Source organism: Desmodus rotundus, chromosome 9 (assembly GCF_022682495.2).
Source record: "Desmodus rotundus isolate HL8 chromosome 9, HLdesRot8A.1, whole genome shotgun sequence".
Lineage (NCBI taxonomy): Eukaryota > Metazoa > Chordata > Mammalia > Chiroptera > Phyllostomidae > Desmodus > Desmodus rotundus.
The window spans coordinates 26,856,998-26,882,830 of NC_071395.1; the positions used below are offsets into that span (position 1 = coordinate 26,856,998).

At 33.7% G+C, this 25,833-nt stretch overlaps 1 protein-coding gene across 2 annotated transcripts in view; it reads left to right on the top strand.

Annotated features, from left to right (window-relative positions):
• The window catches only part of PDGFC (platelet derived growth factor C), a 164,045-nt gene that overhangs the window by 61,034 nt on the left and 77,178 nt on the right, over positions 1 to 25,833 (top strand). The window lies entirely within an intron of this gene.

The following is a 25,833-nucleotide window of genomic DNA, read 5'->3' on the forward strand; positions in this document are numbered from 1 at the left end:
CCTGAAATAGAGAAAGCCAGTGGGCTGCTGTTTAATATCAGGCATATGCCAAGATTAGAGAAAAAGAACAAAGTATCTTTAAGCTTCAGATCTCCTTTTAGTTTTGAAGTTTGACATTTTAAGCTGGACCCTTCCGTTCTGTGGAGTTGTGTGGACTGTAATTCTCTTGGCCTACGTGATCATACCAATGAACGAGACTCCAGTTTTACATGTGAACTCCAATGACGGTATGATAGACATCTGCGCAGGTGATGATGAATGTTACAGGCAGTGTGGTGATTAAAAACATTGGCTTTGAAAGTTACATCAGTTGTAAACCCAGTTTTTAACACCTGGGCAGATTACTTAACTCTGCTAAGCCTAAGTATTCGTGTATGTATAATGGCAATAATATCAGTTCTTTCTCAATAATCCAGGGACACTGTGAGAATTAGATGACATTGTATGTCTTGGAAAGCATAAAATGCAATACAAATTAGATTGGATGTATACTATGAAGTTATGATGTTTAGAGAAACTGCTAGTTCTATCTGTAAGATTTTGCAGTCACCAATGGGTATTTGAAAAGATGAGAAAAAAAAGATAACTATGAAAAGAGTTAAGTAATCACGGTTGAGGGGAGGATAGGCCTTTGTCTGGGCAGGAAAACTAGATTTTTGAAGACAATAGCCTTGAGTGAAAAATGAGAGGTTTGCAGTCATCCAGAATAAGGAGTGTCTGAACCCTTCATCACACCCTAGTAGACACCGATGTGTCTGTTCTTTCAGAGTTCTGAGGGAAGTTCACAAAGAAGTCAGTACACACCTGAAGTTCAACATTACACTACCCCTAAGACAGTAACTCAAGGTATTTAACAGACTGACTTGGACAAAGTATTCATTTTTCCTCAAGCATGTAGTTCTTCGTTAAATGGTTCCCTCTCTAATTATATTAGAACTGTATGTGTCCTTTTTCCTCCAACATACTGGAAATACTTAATGTAGGTAGCTACCAACCATTTACACACCACTGGTAAAGAATGCAAAATTTAGCAGTAATAACTACACAGTATTGGTGTGTATGGGGGGATATGGGGAGTGTTGGAGGAAAAGGAATGAAACACTAAGAAAGAATGGTGTGAATTGCAAAAAAAAAGATGAAGCAAGATTGAGTGTTGTGAAAATAAATCAAAGCAATAAATTAAAAAATCAATTAAAAAGTTAGGTAGAACATGCAGGAAGGGGGCTTTTGAGGAAAGATTCCTGGGTGATGGACCAAGAAGGAGAAAAAACATAATCTGGTGGGTGGTATTTTGATCTTAAGCCTAATTTTATGAAGGAATTTATAATCAGAAAAGATTTTGTTTTCTTAAGGGAGCTCACAAGCTAAATTAAATTATATGTATTTGTATAGTATAAATATGCGCACAAAGTGGATTTATAAAACAATGTTTGTGTAGCTGCAAATTAACTAATTGCAACCTTAAATGACATATCACAATGTAAGGTATATATGTATATATACTTTTTCACTAAATACCAGGTGAATGCAATGTTCCTGTAAATCCATAGTGAAGGAGCCAATATACAGGGTGGGGCCAAAATAAGTATACAGTTGTTCATATGGAAAATAAGAAAATAATTTATAAATAATAATACAAAAATCAACTGCATTTTGTGTACTCACAGCGTTAACCTACTTTGGTCCCACCCCGTACCACTGGGGCGAAAGGGGCAGGGCTGCATTTTCATTACTGCTCTGATAGTGAAGAGGAATACTCCTGCTGACCAGGTCAGGGGCCTCTCGGTGGGTCCCTCCATGGGGTGATGTGAATTTAAACTATCGTAACCTCTTAGGACTTCTTAATCCATAGTGCACATTACACATGATAAACATCTTTGCATTTCCTGTTGATAGCTTTCAAGAGGAGATTTATAGAACGGTATTATTTGGAAGGGAGATTCCTGTTAGAAAGCTGTTGAGCGATTACAGGAATGGGCTGTCAGCTTCCTTTCCCTTAACCAGTTTCATCTTGAACAGACGTGGCCTATTCTTGTCCTGTCATCAGCATGGGCTCCTACCTTTTCTTTAACAGTTGATTGATTTCTTTTTGTGTTTTGAAGAATTTACTTTTGTGACATTGTCAGTTAACCCATTAATGAGAGTTAAAATGTGTGACCTTAGATGGAGTAATAATCTTGAATTTAATAGTCACACACAGACCCTGTTCTTATTCCTGCAAAAGAAACCCAAATTACAAGTGAAGGTGGCACAATAGATTTGGAATGAGTAGTGCAGTATGTTCTCTGCCTTATTTGTTACTAAATAGCAGAGTTCAAGGAAGTCTTTCTATCAAATTAACAGTTAGACTTTGAAATAAAGAATCAATATATATGCCTTCCTAAACCAGATTTTCACACCTACACTCACCTGTGCTGCTGTACAACGCTCATGGTGATGTTCTTCCTCATGTTACTAAAGAATGTTTGAGTACAGAAAGCAGTTTCTCAGTAGTAGGTCGTATGGCTTTGTTTTAGGATGCATATTACATGTATATTCCTACAAAAATTCTAATATAGCGGCATCACTCAGGATTCTTACAGCTGCAGATTAATAGAGGGCTCCACTCATGGCTTAAATATTATTTATCGTCTCATCTAACAAGAAGTTTAGAGTTAGGGCAGTTTCAGGTTTTCTTAATTCAAAGGCTCAGTGACATCATCCCCAGGTTCTTTAAACCTTCTTTGTTTTTTTCTTGGTCTATCATCCTCAGCTTCTCAGCCTGTGGACTTGACGTTGACCTTAGGCTTGTCCCGGCATCTCCTCCTCACATAGCTGTGTCCAGACACAGAAAAGGGAAGCTTCTTCACAAAAGTGCAGCTTCCCTTTTACTACCCAGGGTTGAGTCTCATGGCCCTGCCTAGAGCAGTCACTAGCCACGAGGCAACAAGACCACCATTCATTATATTAGTTCGTTTTGAATTCACTGCTGGACTGGAGAGGTGTTAAGCCTCCTCTGAAGGACCCGGTCACTTTGAAGAGGAAGAATAAAATCAAGTTTCTGTTATCAGAGTGGAACGACTATAGAATGACAGTTGGGTCATTGACAAAGTTATGTCTGCCAAATATGAATTCACAATATTTTATATAACCTGCTAGGTAATAAAAAAAATATCTGATTTTTTTAACACAGGAATAAAAATCCATGGGTCTCAACTAAACTACAAGTATGTGAAAACAATCATTAAGGATGAAGTAGTAGTTAATTCTTTGGTCTTTTATGAAAACTCTATCATTGCAAGGGAGATCGGCATTTTACTGATATACAAGTGATGTCTGTAAAGAAATTACCCTCCCCCCAAATATTCTTAGGTCAATAATTATGAGTTTATGTAAGAGTTTTCACTATAAGTTACTCTTTTTTTCTTACATAAACTCTATTTCTCCTTATCCCCATCTAAGTGCTTATTCTATTTCTCCCCATCCCCCAGTCTCATTTCTAGCTCAACCTGCTGTAGCTTAGCTTTAGCAATGCAAAATTTCCATAATTGAACAAGCATTCTAGATTATAATTATAAACCCAGGAGTTGTGAACTGTAATTACAGGTTCAATATTAGTCTAAGTGTGCTAAGATATTTACAAAGGATTTCCAAAATTATTTTGCTCTATTGGAAGCTGAAAATAAGGACTATAGAACCCTCCATTTTATTACACAAAATGAAATGGCAGCAGTTTGGCAGTAGAGAAAACGCTTGTATTTTATGTGGCATTCATGTATCAATTGTTAGAGGTGTAAAGTCATACGCCATGCACTGCTTTTGAAGGGTGCATAAATATTCTTAGCCTCCTTAAGTACATTGTCAATGACTATTATAATCTAGAGAGTGTTGAAACTACATTTTCATTGGTCTGTTTATGAAATGTAATTCTCATTCTTTGCTTTAGGACGTATGTGTAATGCGAGATTTCATTGGATGTTATTAAGATAAAAGAGAAGATAAGATAAGCACATATACCATCTATTTATAAAGCAGAACCAATGCCCAAACATTTAGATATTGAGTGTTTGTGTAAGGGGTGTGTGTGTGTGTGTGTGTGTGTGTGTGTGTGTGTGTGTTCATCTGCCTACACATGCACACATGTGGGTGTATGAGTCCATTTTCTTCATATTCTATTTCTTCTTAAGTTAGGACGTTCATTATGATATGTCTGACTCAAACAATACTATCATTACGGTCTCTCCAAATATGTAACACCTGCAGCAACAGTGCCAGTGATATTATGAAAATGTTTTTCATCTAAAGGTGTATAATACACATACCTGGACTAGAGAGATTCTTTTCATGAGAGATTTGTCTAAGCCAAGCCTGAACTCCCAGCAAGTTGAGGCCTACAGGTCCCGTCATTCTTTTCTAAGAAAACATTGATAAGATTCTACTTTTGTAGAATCTTAGGTGATTTAGTGTGTTTTGTGACAGCAAGGTAATAATTTTATACAAGTACATATGTAAAATCACTCTCACATAAAATATCTGTGCTGAAAAGAATTTCAGTTCCCTGGTTGCTAGGCCATGGCATGCCTGCATCTGAGGTTTGGATCAGATAAGCATCTCTTTAGCCTCTACATGAAAGTGCTTGTCTAACTCAGCATGACTTTTCACAGTTAAGTCGGTGGGTTCTTTCTCTTATTTTTCTTGAGAGAACTGGAACTTTTAAATTAATCTGAATGAGACGTTCTATGTAGCTAACAGCTGTACAGAGAGAGCAAAGCCATCTACAATAGTCATTTTCTAAATGCAAACTCAAACTATCTGTAGATGACAGACTTCTGATATTAAAAATTATATCCATAAAGATACATGTACATGTTTAAATCAGCTACAGAAACAAATATTTGAGCCTAATAAAGAAAATAGAGTATAGTATTTTTATATATTCCTAAATGTAGATGCATTTCAAATAATTTCAGGCTTTGGTTCCATGACCATGTATTTTTATTACCAGGAAAGGGGAAAAATAAGGATGAAGAATTCCTCAAATTTCAAAAATGTCAAATATACATTTTCTCAGCTGATTTTTTCTAATTAATATCAAATAATAAATGTGACATTGTTATAAAATCTAAGTATATTTAAATATGAAAAATACAGGAGAACTGGGGAGTATTCACTAAACTCCGTAATTAATTCATTTGCAGTTGTTTATATAGATAAAGAATTTTGATCTGTATTCCTTTATGGGTGCCCAGACTGAATTTTGACTAGAGGCAAGAACTTGCAAGTTAAAGTAACGAGATTAAAATGAAAACAACAACCGTAACAAAAATCAGACAACTACCTATGCAAGTAATAACTTTTACATGTATTACCTAACTTATTTGATAAATAAAAATAAGAAAATAAATGACAAATATGGGAAATTTACCATTTAACGATTTATTTTATCAATTTATTGGTTTTATGGAAATAGAAATGAAGTCTATAATAGACTAGATGCCAACAACATATTTATCATTACTGAAACCTGTTTGTAAAGATGGTTGAAACTTGGTTCATTATAGTATAGAATCATATATTGATTAATCTGTTTCCATATTCAATAAAATGTTTTGCATTGCAATAGCTTCCTAATGAATTTATGGTATTGGTATATTTGTATATTAACAAATTGAATTCCACAATGGGTTTTAAATTAAATATTAAAATTTCACTTCATTGCAATAAATAATTAACAAAGAAGTACACAAATGTTCAGATTAAAACATTAGAAGATACAGATAAATAAAAGTACAAAAAAGGTTAACATTTCTCAGCACTTTTACTTTTGTATCTTTAAAAAGGAAATATGAAGAGGCAAAATTGAGTGGTTGTTTTACCTCTTTGAATCCAGGTACGCCTTTCACTGGTTATAATTAGCCTCATTATTTTCAATGAGGCTAACATTTCCAACATTTCTATTACAATATTGGAAAGAAAAGTGGCTGGAAACTCCTACCCGTGAGTCGTGTTTTCCTCTAACCTGGTAAAGTGTAAATTCTGAGGAAATCTGTTGGCAGTAGGGCACTCCAAGGAAAAGGCACATCCTTCATTAGCAGCCCACGAGGACTTGGAAACCATAGAAAGCCTTTCCCACAAGCCTAGACTAGTGCCTGCTTATGGGATTGGTTGCTTGTCTCTTTTACCTTAGTATTGGCCCTGGGGTTGGCCTTACAGATTTTTATTGTACTAGTTGAGAAAGAAGGAAGTCAGGTGAGCAGATCAGAAGTGCCCTTCCCAAATGAATAGAGAAATCTTAAGCTGTCCTTGCTGTTTGCCTTCCCATAGGTTTCCTCCTGCCCTTGTTTTGCTTTCCTTCTTAGAGGTTATCTAAGCAGACATGATCTTAAGGAAGGAAAGGGATTCTTAGGGATCCACAATAGAACACATGCCTTTAATTTTTCTGCTAAAACTCAGGGTGGATTAATTCTACATGGACATGGACATGGAGATCCTTAACTTTTCCCTCAAGATAGGTGTGTGAGTACCATTTGCCAAAAGAGACTCTTTTTACCTTTTGGGAGTGCTTGGATGCTGGTCAGATCCCCTTAGCCAAAGGGAAGGCTAGTTGAGAAGTAGCACAGAATCCCTAAGCCCCCTTTCCTCAGATATGATGATATTGCTAATTAAATTTTCAATGAATTGGAATAATAGTTTAGAAGATAATATAGATAGGCAGCTACATGAGGTGTCTTTTTCTTAATCGATACTTAGAGAAAAAAAGTCTCAGATCATCGAAAACGTCCTTTTCTTTATCAAGAAGAAAGTTAAGAAACACACTGAAACAGATAGTATGAAAAATAATGTTTTTATATTTTAAGATTTAATATTACAAAGTTCTCACCTGTAATCTTATATTATGAAGAATTAGCTCATGTTATAATATCATATTTAAAGAAGAATTAAACAGAGAAACAAGAAGAAATCTTGGCAACCAAAACTCTTAGCCATGTGAGCAGTGACTAAAGTTTTTATAGGCTTTCTCAATCTTTTTTCTCTTAACACAATATACCTAAACCCTGCCTCTATGGGTATGTGCTTGTGGTAAACCCATAAAGTGGGAGATTAAATAGTACTTATTCTAAAAATGTGTGGGAAGAATAGACAATAAGTAATCAGAGGTTTACATCAGGGTCTTTTGCTAATATTTTTATAATTTAAAATAACGTGAGAACATAGTTATGAATAGATCTTCTTTAATTAAGTTTATAAAGGACATGGGGATACTTTTTATTTGCTTGTTCAGGTCATTTTTTTTTTCCTTCACAGCACAAGAAAGTATTCATGTTTGATTCTTTTTCTGTTTCAGCATTTCATATTTTCTTCTTTGGGAGCATCTCTAATTCTTAGGTTGACTCTTTATTCTCTGTGTTCCATATCTATTAACTTCTCCCACATCTCAGGGTTAACGGTTCCTTAACATTTCATTGATAATGCAAAAACAGTTTTAAAATTATTTTTTCAAATTCTGTGCTAAATCACTCTGAGGTACGTTTTTTTACCCCTCTGATTTGTCAGGATAATATTACCCTTTACTTGTGCTGCAGGATATTATTTTCATAGTTTCTATTGAGTTATTTTATGATTTACTTTGTATGAAGAGACATCTGGTGAGATCTGGTTTTTACTGGAAAACAGGGTATGGGACTTCATTGACTGGATCATCACCTTGAATATGTGTCATATTCCCCCTTCAACTCTGTAACTAGAGAGAAGGTTGATATGCTTAGATCCAGCCCAGTTCCCAGTGAAGGGGGGTATCTTTAATCTTTATTGTCTCCAATGTTGTTATTCTGATCCAAAGAAGGATGTGAGACATCCATAAATCCCTCCATGCACAGTACCAGGTGCATTCCTAAAAAGCCCCTGCTTATAACACTTTACCTTCTGGACTGTGATTTAACACCTGCCATTGCTCCTTCTCCTTGCACTCATCAATTATTTTTGCCCTGTTTTCTGATTATTGCAATATCTGAGGGGTCAAACTCATAAAAGGCCATGAATACACATAAAATGGCTCTGGCTATTTAAATATAATTTATGAATTAAAGGAATGTTTATTTAGTCTGGCACATATCCAGTGTTATTGACTCAGAAGAAGCTGAAGGAAAGATATAGTATCTCCCCTCCTTTTTTTGGAGGGATTGGCTTTTTTGTTTGTTCGTTTGTTTCATGAGCTGAATCATAGGTAAGCTGCTGATTTATTTTTCACTTCAGATGTTTTTACTTTATCAGTTGTAGAAATTCTACATAGATTGTGTAATATTTGTTTTGTTAGTAATAGTTTCCACTTATGTTTGAGTTTTCATCATTTTCCAAGGTCCGTTTTAGAAACCACTTTAAACTGAAGTCACTCTTATGTTTAAATTTCCAAATTCAAATCTGGCTATTTAATAAATATTTAAAATTCAAATAGACATTGATACACAGCCAATAATCTATCATATTTTACTTTTTTGAGTTATTTGAAAAAAGGTAATCTTTATGGTACATACTAATTTTTTTCTGTGTTTATTATAATTTATTATCCCCTTTTGTGAACATCTCATAATTTAATGTCTCAAAATCAGAGCTAATGTTCAAAGGCCTTATAGGCTGTTGATTTTGAATTTAACATGGAAGATATTTTATATCTAGTATTAGGCCATGCCACAACTTCATCAGTCTTATAGGTCTGTCTTGAGAACTATTACTGCAAGTGATGAGTTATGCAAATGTAACAGTAAACACAATTTGCCATATAGTTGTAATTCAACTATATTAATTACACATAATTCATATGTATGCCTGGGTCTTCTGTGTTTTGAACTTCAGCGAAATGGCTTGTGATGGTTTCAGACATTTTAGTAAATAACAAAAGACCTTTGGAGCACTTGGACTTCAGTATTCTTTGAATTACTTTGCATACAGGACCATCTTTTGCTCAAAGCTTATATTTTTCATTTTTATAAACCAAGTTGCAAGACCTATCTGTTATATCATTTCTGCAAATGTTTATTAAGAGCATAATAAATCCAAAGAATGTCCTAGGCCCTTAGGATAAAACATCCAAAACATCCACCTTGCTTTCATCCCGAGGACTTTGTAGCCTTTATTCTAAACTTGACATTGCATTTCCCTACATACCATCATGGGTTTTTACCCAGACCATCTTCTCCTGTGCTGTTATTCACTAAGTGTTTTCCTTCCATGGAGGAATGTTATTCTTAAATAAAAAAAGATTTAAAAAATAACCTGTAGGAAATTCCCATGGAAACAGAATATAATTTACATATACTTAATAACTATTAAAGTAAATCATAAAGTGAACTGTTAAAAGAAAAATATCTTTATTTTTTCCCTAACATCATATGAGGAAAACTAGTGGTAAAATTGCCACAGATTCAGAAAGAGTAGTCCAGAACAGAATTCTGACCTGGATAGCTTGGTTGTTATAATCCCATTAGGAGCTGGGGGTGAGGAGACCAGTGCAATAGCCAAACAGTCCTTCCCACCTTGGCCCTGGCGAGTCCTACTGTTGGTAGGCAAGAAGTAGTTGGAAAAAAACAAGTCTGGGAGGGGGATTGTAGTAAATAGTCAGTGTTTTATGTAATTTGTAAATTTTACTATGCATTTAGCTGTATATATGTATACATATGTATACATACATGTATATACATATATATATATCACACTTTCAGTGTAAGTTTTCTTTTTAAAAAGACTGAGTACAGATGAGTTTTTAATTCATAGCAAACCTAAAATGCATATGCATTAAGTATTTATTGTGTGCAGGGTGCTTCCTATTGAAGATCAAATCATTTGAAATTCTATATTCAGTAGCATTAACATGGAACATTGAAAACGGAAACAGTATTTTGTGGCCTTAAGTGATTCTCTGTGTAGTACAGGAGATAAAACTTAAACATATACTTCAATTAAAAACAGTGAAGGCCTATAAGCTGAACTGCAAAATGTATAGTGCGACAGATGTGTCTCAGGAGCTCAGACAAGATGAGATCATTGTGTGCTCTAGGTCCAGGGGCTTTGTGCAAGAAGTCAGACTCTGGCCGGTCCTGCGAAGCCTCGAGTCAACAGGGTGTTCCAACTGGAGTGCATGAGAGTGATGCCACCAATGTTTGCCAGTGTATGTGCTGCACAAACCAAATGCTTTATCAGTCGTTTGCATTAGGCGATCTAGTCTTCTCTGCATTTTTTCCTGGCCATAGACTCATTGCTCTGGTGACCCCAAAATTCATACCTGCACCTTATTGTTTTACATTTGAGTTCAGTGATATATATGTGTACATATACATTTATGTATCTATGTGAACATACATTTCAGCATATTATCATTTTATGATATATAAAATAAGCACAGTAAAATGACAGTACCTGTGACTTGGGTTAAAGTGGCCCAATTATAACCAGAGTGAGCAAGACTATTATTTTTCATCTATAGTGATAAATTAGAGTTTTAGTGATTTCATGTGTGGTTTTTCTTAAGAGGTCTATTTTTGTAATCTTACATTAGATTTCATATTGTTTTTTCTTTAATTTATCAGTCTTTTCCTTCAAAATGTGACTTTGAATTCTTGAGAACCCCAAAATGTGCAGATTTGTCAGAATAATTATTTAAGATATGGCCTTATAATAGTCAGTAGTGTGGTACAAAATCATAGGAGTGAAATCCACATATCTGGTTGATATCTTTTTGTGTATAATATACATTCAGGATTCTAATGTTATTTATAATAATACTTCTACGTAACACGCTAGCCTATAATTTATAAATAATCCAGAGTCCATTCAATTTGGAAAATATTTTTTAAATAGTTTTCATTTAAGCTCATGTCTAAAGTACTTAAGCAGTATATTCTAAGCAGTTTATTCTACTTAATAAATTAATTCCTGGAGTCTGTCTGAACTCATTTGCATTTGAATTTAATATTTCAAGCACTTTGTTCATATTTATTTCATATACAAAAACACAAATTTGTACCCATTGAGCAGAAATGATTGGAAGCTTTCAATAGCTGAGAGAAAGTACTAGCAGGTGAGATCTCTTATGCATGGCTCATTAGATGAGTCAGTTTCTTCATTGATGTTAAGCTTTGACTATAGCTGTACCATCACTTATCTCCAGTCAAATTTATACACCAAAAACTCACAGTGACGCAGTAACTTTTTGGTTAGACTCACTGGGCCCTTGTGATTGCTGGTTTGTTTTCTTGATTTCCAGTCTTTGACTGGAAAATATTTTTAAACCTAATCCTTTTTTAGGAAAGTTCATCTGTAAATTGCCTGGATTGTTCCAGTTCCTGCCATTTGTCTCTTGTTTTAGTGCTAACATTTGCAAGGAGTTTCTTGTGCACTTGCCATCATAAGCTGATTAAAACCACTATGTTGGCATCTACTTAAGAGAAATTACAGCTGCTACTACAAACTGAGCAGTTAGCAGGAGGGAGCCCCCAGGATTAGGGCCTTTTCCTTCCCACATTGATTTTCTTGGCACCATTCGCTATACACAAAAAAGCACCTGCCTGGGAATAATTGTTTTGTTTACCTATAGGATTTTCCCTTCACATTTACTTTTAGTATTTCAAATAAATCGGCATTCAAAGTTTTCTGATGTATTTTCACCTTTACCATTTCTTTTGTTCAGTTTTTTTTGAATGAAAAAACTCCTTTTTTTCCACGTACTAGAGCAAGATATAATGTTCAAACCAGTTGCATTAAAGTTGGGTGAAATTTTGGAATACTGTATTAATATATACTGGTGGGGAAGTCACTTAGTTACTCGTAGGAAATGGTCTACATTAAAAAGGTTTCTTTATTTTCATGGTGTTTAGGTATCAACTCCATAGGGATTGAACTGTCTTTTGAAGCACTCATTCCACATTTCTTTTCTTTAATAAGTGTGAATTCATAAGCCTTGTGGAAACACTGTTGTAATATCAATTTATTTATAGGTGAAGAGGATGAAAGCTTTTTAAATACAACAGGGATAAATAACCCTTTCTTCAGGAAGATTATGGAGAAGAGTTAATTTCACAGAGATAGAATAATCGACAGGAAACTGTCTTAAAAGTAGAAGATAATAATAAGTCATGTGCTCATCTTTTTAATTAAGACTTAAGACAAAAACTTTCTTTGAGTTTACTTTAGCTTTGTGGTTTTATAACACTATGAAACATTGCCTGTCTTCAAAACACTTCAAACTTTAGTTCTAATGAAATTCCTTTGAGCGAGTTAAATAGGTAGGAATTGGGAGGAGAGGAAAAATATAATTTAATTAAGGTAAAAATAAGGGGGGAGAAGACTTGTTAAAGTGTAATTAATGTATAGAAAAAAGTGAAGAGGAAAGAGGGAAGAGGAAATAGACAGAGACTGAAATGGAGAAGTCAGCCATTTTTGTTTAGTAGATTCTTCTAATTTATTACTGGCTTCCGATTATGATCCAATTCTGCCGTAGCTTCTTTGTGGACAACAGGATTACAAAATCATAAAAGCAGTTAAGGCAGTTTGACTATTATGTAATTATATTGAAAGCATATCATTAGAGAAATACTAATTTACTCATCCAACAAATATACATCGCACAACTTACATGGGCAACGTACTACTGTAGTTGTGGGAGTGCAGAATGACCAATACAGACAAGATCGCCACCTACAAGGAACGTACCTTTGAGAAAAGAGAGAGGACAAGAAAGCAAATATGTGTTATGGAGGATGATTTCAGGGAGTTCTAAGTACAGTTGACCCTTGAATAGTGCTGGGATTCGGGGCACCAACCCCTATGCACATTCAACCATCCGCATATAACTTTTGACTCCCCTTGTCTTAGCTACTGTCATCCCTTGGTATCTGTGGGGAATTTGGTACCAGGACCTCAGATTCCAAAATCCTGTATGCTCAAGTCCTTTGTAAAAATGGGGTAGAGCAATGCAAACAGTTGATCTCCCCCATCTGTGGATGAAAATTAGTTTTCCATTCATGGTTGTTTGAGTCTGTGGGTACACAATCAAGATAAGGAGAGCAGACTGTATTCTTATTAGGAAAAAATCCACATATAAGCAAACCCACACAGTTCAAACCTGTGTTGTTCAAGGGTCACCTGTCCTAAGGGAAAACTTACAATGATGTGCAAAATCGGTAACCTTTTAATTCATCTAAAACTGTGGGCAAGATCTTTGGAAAGGTAATTAAAATGTTGCTGAAATAGTAGGTGGAGAGCTGTTTAAAGGCTATGAATGTGACTTAAAGTGGATTAGTGCCCCAGAATGTGTTTTTTGGTGATGGGTGAGGGGACCAAATTTTAGAAAAGGTTAACATTTGACATTTTTGAAGGATATAGCAGTGGTTATTTTTCCACTGTGCAGCAGTTTTTATTTCTGACCCTTGAATTTGGCTTTGGGATGTTGTCATAAATCTGACATTGGCATTTTCCAGTTGACGGGGGCCCTGTGGGATAGACATTGCTAATTGATTGTCATGGGAAGGTCTATGCTTGTTCCTTTATTAGAAGCTATTTTTCAAGTTGTTTAAATAACCTCAAAAAGAAAAACAATGCATACCATATAAATAACTGAACAGAGGAATATCATGTTTACTGGTGGGAGAATTTAATGTTACAGTCATGTAAAGTATATTCAATTTTATAAGTTGAACATATCTTTTTAAAAGTTTTAAAATTTCTTTCATGAAGTACAAAGTCAGGGAAAAGATTTTAATTATATTGTTTGTTATAACAATTCTTTAAGAGCCAAAAATAGCAACATATTCAATCTTTGTGTTCCTACTGCTTTTCTACCTTATCGAAAGGGGTGTTTTGCTGTGAGAAAAAAACAAGGGAAATTTTTAATGGTGGTCTAAGTATCTCCTGCAAATGAATCAATTCAATCACCAAAGAACTAGGATAAAATTAGATGTATTGTCTGCTGACTCATCTATGAGGCTTCAGAGAACCACTGCCCACTTTAAAATACACGCCCTGCAGCTACTAGGCACCCTCAGGAAGGGAGCAGCCCTGTTATCAAGCCATGCCTGAGGTTTGGTGGGGCTTACGTTGTTATTACTCCTTTGTTCTTTCTATTCATAATGTCTTAATATAGTTAGATGTTTTTTCCTTAGTGGAGTGGGGATGACTCAGCCTTCCTCACTATTGCTGTAAGGTAGTCCATGGGAGTGTCTAGTAGTTTCTAGCCCACTACTGGTGCTCAAAAATTGCACTTAAAAACTCTTAAGATATATCAATCCTTGTGGAACTATGGGAGTGCAATAGAATTTTCTGCTATTTTTTGCATATACTTTTTAAATAATAAATCTTTAAAATTTTCCCAGGAATAGACATTTTTTTAGCAAATGTAAAGAATTCTTAGATTGTTCTAAATTGCACATATTAGATACATTCCCCCCCCCCAGAAAATATTGGAAGACTTTTAGAGAATTGCATTGGAATTATGTGAAATATTATCATTATTTTATGTAAAAATCATGCTATATCTATTATATTACTTTATATATATATATATATATATATATATATATATATATACAATGCACATATATTTGATTATATATGTAGTTCAACTCCAAATTTCAAGGCAGTCTTTCAGAATACATTTCTTTTTTAATTCCCAATTGCTAAATTGGTTACTGTTTTACTCTGATATTATTTCACCAACATGGCCCTGTAAACCATCTGATCATAGAGTGAGGAATGACTTGTTTGCTTTGCTTTATAATGGACAAGTTATTTTTGGAGAAATTGTTCTTCCCCATGGTTTTCTAGATAAAATGGCTCATAGACAGTTTCTGTGGGCTGGGTGAATACTCCGCAATTGCATGCTATTGTGTGAAAACTATGAGCATGCATTTAGATATATAATTTTCTGGTTTGAGCTTCCATACCTTTCAACAGATTCTCAAAACTTTCTCAAGCCATCGGTTTAAAAGGCTCAAAAAAAAAATAGCTCTTGCTTCTAAATACTAGGTTCAGAAGTTTAACATATTTGAGGAATTCTAAAGAAGCCTCATTTTGTAATTGGAGCAATTATAAAAGGACAAAGGATTATAGACATTATTTAGCAAATCATGTCCAGGTTTGTTTTTGTCTCAAAAACTTCCTACATTATTATAATTGGGTATAATAGATCATCCTACCGGCGTGCTGTTTATCAAAATGATGTTATTGTATTATGCCACCATCCATAATACTTTCAATCAGTTCTGAACATTACCTCCCTATTTCATACCTCTCACCTGGCACAGAATAATTGAAATGGAAGACTAACTAAAATCAGTTTGCAAACAGCACACAGACAGTGGCCCCAGCTAGGAATCACTTTTTGCCCTTATCAGCATCGCAGTGAAGTGACGTTGAATGGAATGGCATGATTGGTGGAACTGCCGTCCCTGACTTTTGATTTCTTGAAGATCATGGTGAAGTAATTTCAAACATGAACTTAACATAATTTAATTTCGTAGAAACATATTTGATGACATGGCAATTGTTTGCTGGTATCTTTGTATATGATGTGAGGGATTTTGGTCAATTTTTAAGCCAGTGATCTTCAGAAAGCAATGGTAGGCAAGGAGTTAATCTGTATATCATCCTTTTTATCTACTAAGTTTTCTTTGTAATATGTTTGCAGTGAAATGTATACTTTATCCCTAGGCAGTTTAGACAGTCCATTATTCGCTGTCTATTATGGGTAATGTTCTGTGTTACGTTTTGGGGAATACAATAATAAGAAGCAACCGATGAGAAGAGAACAAAACAAAAACTTAGGCAGAACTCATGGCCTTTTTGAGTTTGTTAATTAAATTACACACAGGGATTTTAAAGACTAATTAATCAAGTAAGTAAATGAATATGTATGTGACTTGCATTTATTGTGAAGGATAAGCAGTTTTTACTTACAGTACAGTTTTATTTTCCCATATCTGTTAACCCCTAATCATTGAACACATTTGAAAAGATCCCTTATCTTCTCTAAATTAACATGGAATTTATCATTTTTAAGGAATACCAAATTCTGGAAGAATGTTTACAACTAGAAGTAGAATTAATGTCACCCCTCTTGTTCCAAGTAGTGAGTGGAGCCAGAATCCAGCAAATGTATAGTAATTGGTAAAAATGACTGTTGCTTCGGTGGTAGTATTAGAAACACCTCGCAAATAGACGATTAAAATGCAGTTAAACAGAAAAAGTTATTAGGATTGTTGTTTTTGTGGTATTTACAAAAACAATAAACCTGCTGTTGTTGTTTTAACCTATCTTGAAGTAAAGTACTTTAAATGTAATAGCTGTTACCACATTTATGAAAACAGAGAAAAAGTTCTACTCCCCGGGCGAAGTTGAATGGGGATGCTGACACGAACATGTGCACTTCACACGTATCCAGGTTGAAAGTCTTCCTGGAGTTACTGGATGTGGTAGAAAGAGAACAGGATTTAGACGAAAAGAATCTGGATTGAAGATAAGCCTTGTCATTTGTCATTGGGGCAGCCATATGTCCAGATTTTCTGGGGACCGTCATGGTTTGTGTCTGCCGTCCTGGCACAATAATGCCACCTGCTTCTTTAGTTGTGCATGTTCTTAGTGTTTGCTTTTTCATTGTTTTCAAGAGGTACTTGTATGTCCTTCTCTTAGCTTTAGAAAATGATAATTTTGTTATTTTATAAACCATTATAAATAATCACAAATTTAAATGCTGATCCCAATGAATTTGACCTTAAGTATGTAATTTCTCAAAGAAAAAAACAATTTCAGGTGACAGTACTCCTGAACCCCATTTTATTTCCGATGATCTAGTTAATCTCTGTCCAATGGCTTCCCCTTAGTCTTTTGAATTTCTTTTTGGATAGCTGTTTGAAATAAAATTAAACAAAACCAGCTTTTACCAATAGGAGTTTCCAGCAACTTCAAGGTCTCTTTATCAGTAGGAAGAAGAAATGAATTCTCCCTAAATTTGAGAAGCCATTAACTGAACACCAGGAGGACTACAAAAACTTGGCAAGCGAGTGTGAGCTCACCATATGGAACTTTAAAAAATATAGATTTGGACCAAGATGTTTGGGGATAACAATTACTACTTCATGGGGTTGTTAAAAAAATTAACTAGATAATTATATGAAAAATTAATTAGATAACTAACTAATTAAAATTAACTAGATAATTATACATCTAGCCAGTAACCTACAATTTTGAGTAGATACTCAATATACATTTGTTGAAATCTGGGAAGACTGAAGAGTCAAGGGAATATATCCTACAAAATAATGCTCTTTCTTTTATTTTTTTCTATGCCAGCCAAGACCTTCTTTCTTAATAATTGGTATCAATGACCATGAATAAAAGTTTATTTGACTCCGATAATCATTTTTTACAAGCTTTATGTGTATTTTCAATCATTCGAATTTTTTTTTACTTCCAAAATCTGAAATTGAAGATTCTGAACCACCTAGATTAGGATTTGAGGTCACCAAAAGACTCAATTTTACTATCTCCATCTACTGGCAGGGAGGAACTATACCCAAGCATCTGGACTGGCATAGAAAAGAGGAGAAAGAACATTTAAAAGGTAAGCAAAACATATATTTTTATTTACTCTGAATTTTTAAACTTTTCTTATCATACACTCTAATGTCATTTCACATACTTAAGGCTGATATCATGAACCATATGAGAGATGAGAATTTGTTTGGTGGTGTCATAGTCTTGTCTGATTCTTCAGCGTGAACAAGCGTAGACTCGAATGCCTTCCTTTCGCCATGTGAGTGTTTTCTATCCTTGTGCTTTTAGTTTTCTGTTTAGTTGTTACAATACTTCAGTGCTGTTTCATACTCCTAATGATCTTCAAACTACAGTGTATGTACTGAAATATCTCTAGTCTCATTTTTGTATTCTCTGATATGTTAAGACAATTTCCCCTGGCATATTAGTTTGACTTATGGTAGAAAGAGAGTAGAAGTATGTTTCTTAAAGTGTAATGGATTATTCTAGCGTTTCTTAGCCTGTTTTTCCATTCTTCATTTCTAAGTATTTTCTCTTGGCATATAGTAATGAATAAAAGTTTCTTGTTAATACATGTTGATATCAGGGTTTTTTTTTTTTTTTTTGGTATATGCCTCCCACCACAACTCTTTTTATTTTGGTTGCTTTTTAATAAGAATATAACATTTCAAGCAAATCTGGAAGTCTGATAACTGCTATAAAATAAATATTTGGAAGGTTTAGGGTGTTGTGTATAAATCACTCTAAGTTTAAATCATATAGTTTAAATTATTTAGTGTAGTTGTTTTTAAGGCTTATGTTATGCATATTTTTTCCTTAAAAAGCTATACTTCAGCTTGAGAATAGGAGTAGTAACTATTTTTCAAGATAATTAGTAATGTTACACTTACTGCAATTAAGTTTAATTTATGAACTTAATTTGTACTTTTTTCCCTGTTTTCTCCCGCTCCCTCTCACCCCTTTGTCATCTGTTTCTTTGTCTTTGTTCCATTTAGGGGGACAGTATTCTATTTCTTTTAAGAAGGGAAATGGGTGGGCTTATAGGAAACATAGGTGAGAGTTTTCAACATCAAAATTGGATTTCATGAGCAAGAATTTTCAAGGAAATGCTTTGTTCAGACAGGTCTGTTCACTCGCTGGGAGGCCACAAGTGCAGCTAGTGCATTTGCTGACTAGGAGATTACACTCACATAAACAGTGCAAACACCGTAATGAAGGACTCACATCACGCAGCATCAGACAATGTCCAATCTGACAGACACAGCTTCCAAGTCTTCACCGTGATTAGAAGATAGTGAAGTAGGTATTTTTGAATAACGTTGAAAAACGTTGAAGCAACTCGTGACAATGAGGTATTAGACAATAAACTTCTGGTGGACTTTGTAAAGTTCAGTGCAGTCCTTATTTGAATAAAAGTATGCATCTTCTTGAATCTTTTCCATCCTGTTTCAGCCTCTCTTTTTGGACCTCTTGTCTCTGGTTTAATTTTTAAAACTGTTGTCTTAAACTAGCTTTTGCTAAAGAATTCTGCTAACGGATATATTCAAACCAATTCCAGAATAAAGTATACTTACCATCTTCATGTTGACGCTTATGTATTCTTTTACAATAGACCACATATATGACAAAATAATGTAAGCTGAGGTGAAATAGCTTGGCATGATTAAATATTCTAATTATTAAAAATATATTGTTTTCAGAAATAAAATTTAAACAAACAATTTTCCCACCAAAATTTTGTTATATTAGTACTTTATGGCTTTCATGTCTCTTAAAATCCTCATATTTTATTTTATTCATATTTTAACGTTATGTTAAGATTGACAAGAGTTATTGAGCTCAGAGTTTGGGGAGGGAAGGTGATGTTTTCCAGCAGGGTAGAATGGTTAGAACATTCCTAAGCATGTTTGTATTTAATCAAGCCTATAAGGGCACTCATGTCCCAGTACAATTGAGCTTCATGTGTTCTTGATTCCATTATGTGGATTTACTGCTGAAACCAAGGATTTTGCTACAAATATAACTTATAAATCTCAGGTATTGCTTATGGAAATGCAAATACTTTATCACTTATTTACAACATTTAATGACATTTAAAACATAAGCTAGGAGAACATAATTTGAGTGGGACTGACTAAATAAATTATTTTTCCTATCTTTGAATATTATTCATAAGAATTTCATAGGCTTATTGTACATAAATTCACCTTTGAACATAAAATGTTAAATATAAGTAGGAAGCAGTAAAGTCATTTTTCAGCATTTATGATTGCTGAATATATAAGACTGAAATAAATGTATTTCTGTTTCATTGTACCTTAGGAATTATTTATTTTGTCTATTTCAGAGGTTACCCTAAAAGAAAAATTAAACCTATTTTAAATATTCATTGAAGGCATGAACTAGCGGTCTCATTTGTATTTTTCTTTGAAGTAGGTTTGTATTGATTACCTTTACATGATTATTTTCCTGGACAAACTTTAAACATCTTTTTCTTAAAATGTCAGTACTGTATCTAGACACTATGTGCTCACAAAGAAATAGGTAGCTACTATCCATATTTGAAATTGCTAGTAAATTCCAACTTGAATGTTATATGTCCTGTGCAGATAAAAAATGGACAGATTTTGAGTCTGTAAAACAGATGAGATTCTTTACTAAACATATTTTCTCTTAAATAAACTTATTCATTTAATTAAAGACTATATATTGTGAATTTGTACTTGACAAAGGCAGTTTTTATCATCATAATATTGCATACAAATATATTTTGCTACTTAAAATATTTCAGAGCTCTTATTATTTTATGTAAGCTTTTCTACATTGAATAATTGTTTTAATTGAACAAAACTGAATAAATATTGAAAATGGAATCAATAGTGAATGTTTGAATGTTTTCTTTGAAATGTGAATTATGTCTAATTTATCTCTATTCTACATTCTGGTTTTGTTCTTTTGTGGCACCTGAAATTATGCACAATTTAACACAGAATAAAAAATAATAGCATTGCCTAAACATGTTTCACTATAGTGGTATGTGTAACTGTGTATATACAATTACATTCATTACTAATTTGTGCGTGATAAAGGCTTTAAGAGGATTCTGTGTTTAATATACTTGGTTGTTTATCCTATAGCAAATAGGTAAGAAGATTATTGTCATTCTGTTTTCCATAATTGAGCCTCCACTTAAAAATGTTATTTTCCATTGTATAAAACAAAAATAGGTTACTTTTACCATTACCTTAAGGCTAAAATACCATACAGTCAATGCTTTACCATTTCTGTATTTCATGCTTCAGTACCAGAATATTTTGATAGATCTTATTTGCTGTGTCCTTTATGGTGCCAATTCAGATATTTTAGAGCATGAAAGGGTACACTAATAACACTCCCACCAGCTAGCAGGTCTAAATAAAGGCCAACCCAGACAAACCCAAACATGTTCACTATATAAATGATTTTGGTGGTGTGTATTAAAAAAACTTAACTCTTATTGACTTAAATATAGTAAATGTGATTTATTTAGTCATGTACCTGAGAAGGCCAGAAACTGAATGAATTTATTGTGCAGTCTGAGCTGGGATGTAGCTCCTTTTTTTCAATATTACTGTGTATCTGCCTACTTCTGTGCATTGACTTTTGCACCAGGCTGTATTCTGTTATGATGGCTTAGTGGCTATAGTAGTTCTAGACCTTACTTCTGCACACAGAATGGTCTAATTCCCAACTATTGGGGGTGGGGGAAGTCATGGAATTCACTCTGATTGGTCTATTAGAGCCAATCATGCAGTGAGGGAGATGGGCTTATGTTGAGTTTCCAAGTATACTTCTGCATAGGGTCAGTCCTGCTTTTCTTTACTCAGTGGCTGTTGCACAGTGGTGATGAGGGATGCTGGGAAGATGCTCACTATACTAATTTTCTTTCACTGCATATGGAAGATTTGCTTTGAACTTCCTGAACACAGTTCCTTTTTCTTCTCATTACTCATCGATAGGAGGCTAATGGCTAAATTCTTATACTTCTCAGTAGATACCAAGAACATAAATTCTAACCTTTGTTAAAGACAGTCTCAGATAAACAATAGCTAACTTTTTTATGCTCACAAAGTTACCTTTTTTTTTTCTCTTTTTTAAATCAACCTGTAGAAGGCTGATTTAAATCAGAAATTTATTTAGAAATTAGAAATTCTAAATCAGAAATTTAGAATCACTGCCTAAATAGCACTGCTTCTGGTTTAATCAATTTGATCTTTGTGAAAATGGAATCCTTGTATATATGACCAATTTTGCATTATTTTGCATAGCAATCTCCTATTTTCTGACTTCAGAAAAACTTTATACCTGATAATAACTTTTTTTTTCATTGTATTTAAATTAGACAGAATGTGATGCCCAAAGTTTCTCCTTCACATATATACTGATTTATAATTAATAAAGTGCTTAACTTATACAATTATCACTTCATTGAACTTTAAGGTAGTTTGTGACTGTCTCTAACTTATATAATATAAATAATATCAAATATATTGACTAAAATAATAAGTTTTATCACCAATTGATATATTTTTCATACTTAAGATTTGGCATTCTCAAAAAATAGAACATGTTCTATTTTTAAAAAATAAGCAAGCATATTAAGAAAATGGCAAATTTTATTAATGAGTACTCTAATACCTATCACTTTAAGCTGAAAAATACATGTAGATTATAATAGATGAATTTTGAGTAAGATATCAAATACAAATTAAGGGACTTAATTTAAACATTGATTTTGATGCCTTGTTGCTTCTGGTGTTTTTTGTCTCACCTCTTCCACATCAGCAAAATGTTACCCTTTGAGGACTTCTTTCAACTGGGGAAACACAAAAAAGTCACTCTGGGCAAAATTGGGTGAATAAGGAGGGGGGTCATGGGAGTAATGCTGTTTTTGGTCAAAAACTGCTGAACACTCAGCATGGTGCGGGCAGGTACGCTTGTCAATCACCCATCAGGAAATGGGCAAATGTGTTGAGTCTTCAAAAAAATTGACTGAAGCTGACGCCAGCCTCTCACAACACCACCAGCTGGTCCACTGATACAGAGGGGTTCCTAGAACACTCACCTAGCAGGGGAAACCTGTACTACAAGGCTCCCACTCTCCAGAAGATAATTCCATCTGTGAGGGGGTCCCCCCTTGTATAAATTGTCAAATCTCTTTATATGGATAGTCTCTGGAAATTTAGGACTGAAGGATGAAATTTTTAAATAATACATAAAATTGTTTTCTTCTATGTTCTGGGATATTAAGTTTCTTTACTCTCGCTGTGTATGAAGTAGTGCCATGGGCTGAGCACAAAGCTAGATACTGGTTATGGACTTCAATAAAAATAGTTTTGTCTTCTAGGACTTTATAGGGTGGTAGGAAAGAAAGATCCACCCATACATTATGATTAAAATATGCAGTGCTAAAGGGTGTACACTGGAATTTGGTATGGCATATGCACTAAGTAACTTCTAAAATGAGTTTTGATAGTTGAATATTAGTTTATTAGGGTACTTAGTTGAGTAATGCTACTCAATTGAAGTCTTACAAGTTATATATATATATATTAAGAGGACAAGGCTTTGTTTTATTTTTGATGTCCCAACACCTGGTACAGTGCATGAAACATAATAGATTCTCAATATATGATTTTTGAATATACATTTCCTTAGAGGAATAAAAGGATTATCTTTTAGGGTAAATTCCAGGACCTCAATTGAACACACCTTAAATATATTATTTTATGGTTTACTTACTGTAGTGATCCCTTATTTTATTTTTTCTTAATGAACATTTATTCATGTAATTTGTAAACAGTTTGAGGTAAACACTAACTTTGTTGATTATTTTTTGTTTTATTTTGCTAGTGTTTTAAAGGTATGGTACATAGTCGATTGAGCTGATGGCGTCTGAATTTTCTATCTAGTATATTAGACTTTTGCATTACTAGTCAGAATTTAAAATACTAAACATGAAGATTGGACACATCTATATCATGTGGGATTTATGCAGAGATATTTGTGTGCTATGTGGAGCTCAGGTACATCTTCTCCTTACAGAATCAAAGAAAATTACGATGAGATTTCTCTGGATTTCCTGGGCAGAACCGTGCCAGTCCTGGAAGCAGTAAAACGAGCTTTTCCATGGATAGGCCGTGTGATTTTTACTACTGCTAAAAGTGCCATTTGCTAATTGAGAGTTAATGAGAGTGGAAATAGAAATACCTACTATAAACAAAGTAGCAAGATAAGGATAAAGAAGGATTATCACAGGAGAAAAAGCAGTGAGCAGATCAAAGCAAAAATAAGACTAGTGAGTATGTGTTATTTGTTAAATAAGGATTTGAAAATAGATGTAACTGACTTACAGAAATATCTTTTGAGACACAATTTGAAATTAGCTTATATTTGGAAGTAAACAGATCAAAAATTGCACAGAACATCTGTGAAGTCTACCGGTTTGTGTGAGACCCATCACCATCGTCTTGCATGTGCGGAACAGAAATCAGAATTCTTCAGCACTCTAACACTCAACCAAGATTGGAGACTCGTTTCTTTTTGCCTGATTCTTAGTACTACAGGTCTTTCCTTCAAAAATCAACTTAAAACATCAGAGTAGAGAAGCAAGTGGATGACTTATCTTTCTTGATGAGTTATATATATATTATCCAGAAAGCTTTTTTTAGTGTTATTTTTTAATAGCATAGAATTTTCAATTATTATTATTTTTATCCCCTTTTAGACCCTCTTATTCCTCCCCTCTTTTATCTCTAATTCAGTTATCTTTAAACGGCTAACAGCATGGCAAACATTAGGAAATTATTTTGATTTTAATCCTTAACTTATTGAATACATATGAATATACAATGATTCTGTAAGTTGAATTGTATATGTATATACATAATCAATAATGTTATAGTATTTGCATCATTAACATCCCTTCTTTCCTTTTCTTTTCTATCTTTGTTCAATTTTAGTTTTTGATACTTCTACCTCAAGGGGGATTGTGCAGGATAATATGAAATAGTGTATATTTATAATTTAAAAAATTTAGTGTTTGTACACATTTTCATTTTCATGCTAAACTCATCTATGATGAATAATTTATGCTTGCTTAGGATACATTGAAAAGAACATGTTGTAAATATTTTAGTGACTTGGCTACAAACAGTTTTATTTCATTGGTACTTTCTTTGTGTGTACTGTTTATTGGATATAGGAAAAGTAGACATTCATTAAAACAGTTACAAACTTAAGCTCATCCGTAAAATACCAGTAAGTTGTATATTTGGAAAGATTATTTTTATAAGGAACAGACCTACAAATGCAGAGTCTTAATTTGGTAGAACTTAATGTTTGTTGCTTTATTTTTTCTTTTTGATTATGGGGTAGTTTGAGATTCCACAAAACTTTGACAGTCATATAAATCATATGTGTTTGGTGGCAAACCTCACTGCGTTTGAGATGAATTTTTGGGAGCAACAGTTTAACTTAGGATATTTATAATTTTTTTTGAAATTAGGCATAGGTTTTATTTTCCCCTGTAACTTCTTGTTTATTGTTGTTCAAGTACAGCTGTCTCCATTTTCACCTCACCTCGGCCCTCCACACCATCCATCCCCCCCTCCTACCGTCGAACCTGCCCACTTTGGCTTTGTCCATGTGTCCTTTACACATGTTCCTTGATGGACCTTCCCCTATTTTCCCCCATTATCCCTGTCTCTCCTCCCCTCTGGTTACTCATATAAGTGGAACCTAATCAACAAATCAAACAAGCAAGAAAAATATAATTAGAAACATTGAATTAAAGGACAAACTGACAGTAACCAGAGGAAAATTTACAATTCTTTTACCACAAATAAGGCCTAGATTTTCAATCTGTAAATTATATTTAGTTTTAATTTAATGGAATTGTGAATTATAAAGTAAAAATGATATAAAGATTTAAGTATCTACATTATATGAGGTTTTTGACTGAAGATATAAAAATAGAATTCAGATCTTTTAATAACTTTAATTTTCTAGATTGTATATGAAAAGTATACATTGCTGTATCCATAAAGAGTGATTCGGGATTATAAAGCATTTGTTTTGAGACAGAATGAGGCATATATTAAATTTTAGTAAATCTGATTGGAAACATTAATTCATTAAAAATATTAGTTGTAAAATAAGAAGGACCCTTGAGATAAGCTACTGCTATAAACAACTTCTGAAGTATATACATTATTGGAAGAAAATGTAGTGAGGAAATACCTTGTTTTTAAAAGAAATCTTTGAAAACACACAATT